Source organism: Citrus sinensis, chromosome 6 (assembly GCF_022201045.2).
Source record: "Citrus sinensis cultivar Valencia sweet orange chromosome 6, DVS_A1.0, whole genome shotgun sequence".
NCBI classification, from domain to species: Eukaryota; Viridiplantae; Streptophyta; class Magnoliopsida; order Sapindales; family Rutaceae; genus Citrus; species Citrus sinensis.
In genome coordinates, this window is record NC_068561.1 from 886,532 (window position 1) to 891,187 (window position 4,656).

Consider the following 4,656-nt stretch of genomic DNA (forward strand, 5'->3'; position numbering starts at 1 on the left):
TTCTAACACCCCGACACAAATTGCTTTTGGACTCAAGACCAAGTCTTTGAATGGTTCACTACACCTCACCCATCTATCCTTGAACAAGACAATAGAGTCCATAAGAAACTCTATAATTTCCTTTGTGAACTAAACCACCAACATGCGCCACACAGAGATATTTCTCACACCTCCCTAGGTCCACAACATGATATCATCATGATCCTCACTCCTTCAGCAATTTCCAAACCTAAATCTACGGGCATCATCATCAAGGAAGAAAAACCAGACTTCACTAATTTTCTCTACCAAGTTGCACAAGAACCATAGGAAGCATTCTTGCCATTAAACCAACACCTTCAAAACCTCCAACCAACTCCACCAGCACATGCCCCAGATGATCCAACAAATAAAGCCAGTTCTAGCACGCCAACCGGCTCCAATGAACACCCGTCCTCTTCTTGGAGCAAAATATTTTGCCCTTGGCCACCTTGTCGACCAGATCATCAACATCCACCAGAAACTCCACGTCCGTCACTCAAATTCCTCTTTTCAAAAGATAAAGATGAAACTGACAGCTCATCAGATGAAGATTACATGAATCTCTGATCTCCGTGATTTATGCAATTTGGCATCTTTTACTTTTGAAAGTTGGCTTGTAATAATTAAAGCATGAGTCATACTTATCATGCTTTAGTTAATTTGTCTTTATTGCTTTTGCTTTTTTCGAAGTTGGCTTGTAATAATTAAAGCATGAGTCATACTTGTCATGCTTTAGTTCGTTTGTCTTTATTGCTTTTGCTTTTTTCAAAGTTGGCTTGTAATAATTAAAGCATGAGTCATGCTTGTCATGCTTTAATTTGTCTTATATAAAAGTCTTAGTCAGTGTGATGTACTTTCTCAAAAGGTGTGCTTTACTTTCTAAAAGCATGTGCTTATTTGTCGATTATAATCATTCAAGGGGTCCTGTCCTTAATGATTTTCTATATAAGGCACCTCAGCTTCTCTTTGTAAGGTATAGAGCAAAATATAATAAACGAACCCTTCTATAATCATGATTTTCTAATTTTCTCTTTTTCTCTCTGTTAATGAAGCTCTAAAGTTTTAAAATACGAAGAAAATTTACATCTGTTCATTTTGAAACTTAAGGAAGTATGCTCTGCACTTGCCTTTTGCAAGGATCCTGTGCATCAGAAAACTTTTGATAATTTCTTATCTGGTTTGGTACCCTGTTTTAGACTAAAGGAAAGTCTGTTTTGGGTTATATAACCCGAAATGAAAATGTTTTAAAAGTTTTATGTTCCCCATTTGAGTATACGGTTGGAAACCAGAACTTGCGGGCTACTGGCCCTAAGGACAAACTTCGTTCTGTTGTAGATCTGGTGTAAAGAGGACTTTGAGTGATAAACGTGGAGTTTCTGGTGGATGTTGATGATATGGTCGACAAGGTGGCCAAGGGCAAAATATTTTGCGCCAAGAAGAGGACGGGTGTTCGTTGGAGCCGGTTGGAGTGTTAGAACTGGCTTTATTTTTTGGATCATCTGGGGCATGTGCTGGTGGAGTTAGTTGGAGGTTTTGAAGGTGTTGGCTTAATGGCAAGAATGCTTCCCATGGGTCTTGTGCATCTTGGTAGAGCAAATCAATGAAGTCTGATTTTTCTTCCTTGATGATGATGCCCGTCGATTTAGGTTTGGAAATTACTGAAGGAGTGGGGATCATGATGATATCATGTTGTGGACCTAGGGATGTGTGAGAAATCTCTCTGTGTGGAGCAGGTTGGTGGTTTAGTTGAGCAGGTTGCTGGTTTAGTTCACAAAGGAAATTATAGAGTTCCTTGTGAACTCTATTGTCTTGTTCAATGATAGATGGGTGAGGTGTAGTGAACCATTCAAAGACTTGGTCTTGAGTTCAGAAGCAGTTTGTGTCGGGGTGTTGGAAGTATGGTCTATGAATAATAAACACAGACGTCCATATTTTTGCTTCTGATGATGGCATACGTTCCAAATTATGATCTTGAGACAATTGTTGGAGTTTCTGTCTCTACCATGGAATTGGAGAAAACCATTCAAGGAGTGTTCAGATGAGGGAGGTTGATTTGTTGGGATCGAGCAGATGATCTAAGGTGGCTGTGACTGGAACAATTAATTTGGTGGCATAAAGGACGGTAAGGCACCAAAGGTACCATAATTCATCTTCGGAGATTTCTCTGGAAGGATCTAGGGTTAAACCTGTAAGAAACAAGTTTTCGGGATGGAAGGTTGAAAAATGAAATGAGTTGGATAAGAGATAGGCTTTCATAAAAAACCTAAAAAACAGCTTTTTTGGCAAACTTTTGGATGGCAAAGATTGTGGTGAAAGTTTTTCCAAAGGGTAAGGTTTTTTTGGTAAGGGCTTGTGAGGGAAGTGAAGTGGCCATGAAAATGACCGGAAAATGGTAATCTGAGGATATGAAAAATAAGGATTTGTCTAGTTTAGCAAGTCTTGAGAGCATATCAGGAATAAGGTTGTGGTCTCCTTTTATATGCTTCACTGAGAAATCATATTTTGAAAACCAATATTTTAATCTGAGCAACATCTTTTCTTGAACATTTTTTCCTTTGAAATTCATGATGTTGGGAAAGGCTGAGTTGTCCATTCTGACAAGAAAGTGATAGCCGATAAGATGATACTCGAACTTTTGAATACCATGCTTGACAACTAAAATTTCTTTGAACACATTGTGGTAATGGATTTGTATGTCAGAGAAGTGTCTACTAGCATAGGCAATAAAGTGTTCCTTGCCATGTGTTTCTTCAAGGAGGATGGCCCCCCATGATTCGTCACTTGCATCAGTCTGCAATATTCACCTACCATCAATGATGAGCTTTAATGGTCACAGATTTTGCGCAATTTGTTTTAAAGTGCTGATAGCAAGTGTGTGGTTGTTATTCCACGAAGGTGGATTCTTCTTTAGTAAGGCTGACAGCTGGCGGGTGTGATGATCAACATGAGGGATAAAGTCCCTGATATAATTAATAATACCAAGGAACTGTTGGATTTGCCTTTTGGAAAGATTCTGATCTGGAAAGTGGATGAGTTCTTGGGCAATGTGCTTTCCTGACTGATAGTGGCCATCTTTGATAGTCATTCCAAGGAATTTAATGTTATTGGTGGCAATGGTGCTTTTCCTAGCTGATAACATGATTCCATGAGATTAAATAATATCAAAGAACTGATTTAACAAATGGCGATGATCATCTTGTATACCTGAAAACAACAAAATATCGTCAATGTAAATCAATGCACTATGCAAAATGGGTTGGAAGATTTGGACCATGGATTTTTGGAAAATAGATGGGGCTGTTTTAAGTCCAAAGGGTAAAACTGTCCATTGATAATGGGCATTAGGAATGCAAAAGTCAGTTTTGTAACGTTCTGAAGGTTTAATTCCAAGTTGCCAAAATCCAGATTTAAGATCAAATTTTGAAAAGATTTGAGCAATTTTTAGATAAGTGAACATGCTCTGTCTTTTTGGCCAAGGGAATTTGTCATCTTGTAAAAACATGTTTAGAGGCTGATAGTCTATGACTAATCATTTTTTTCCTCTAACAATCTCAGAATGCTTTTCAACATAAAAAGCTTGGCAAGCCCATGGAGAACTAGTGGGTTGAATAAGACCTTGGGCCAGTAACTGAGAACATTCCTGTTGGGCTAGGACTAAGTCGGAAGGACTCATTCCTGGATGGTTGGCTTTGGTTGGATTGACATCTTCATTCAACTTAAAAGGTAATTGAACAAAGAATTGTGGATTTTTCCACAGAGGATTTAAATGGTGTAAGTCAGCAAGAGACTCGGGACAATATTTTAAAAACTTTATGGAAATGTCTTGGAAAAGCTGGGAGGTTTCAAACAAACCATAAAGCTTAAGGACATTGGTGAAGGGTTGAAACATGGACTTGACTCAAATGCCAGTAGGAATGATTTGAAGGTGTTTTATCTGGTGAATGATATCAAATCCGAACAAGATATTCTTATTAGGCAGATGAGAACTGATGACTTTAGTACAAATAACACAATTTGGAAAGATTTGAATACCAATGGGTTTTTTGGTAATCAACTTAGTGGTAAAGAACTTTCCATTGACTATTTTGAAATTTTCTTCATAATGTTGCCAAGACTGGGATGGAAGTATGTCTGGGTTTATCGTACTTCTTTAGGCTCCGGTATCAAGAAGTCCAATGGCGGGAATTGGTCTCTGGAATTTGGAGGGTAAGATTTTGAGTTTTATGAAAGGGATAAGGATGGTAGTGTCTAGAGACAAAAGTTGTTGGTGAAAAACAGTCTGAAACTCATCATTTTTAGAATCATCGGATAAGTTTTGTAGTGCGAACACTGTTTCATCAATGGGCTCTTCCTGTTCTGAGAAGTAGAACTCAATTTCATCTTTGTGAGGAGAATAATCAGTGGTGGCTTGTAAATGCTCAAGAAGTCTGATGGCTTTATCTTTTTTTTTTGGGGCAATCTTTAGCATAATGGCCTTTCTTCCTGCAAATGAAGTATCGGCTTGACTTTTTCCTTTTATGTTCTCTGAAAGAACTTGATTTTTTTAAAAAAAACCTGTATGATTTTCGCCTGGATTTTGATCTAGGAAACAAGTCTGGATTTTTGAATTTTCAGAAATGCTTCTTCTTTTTTGTG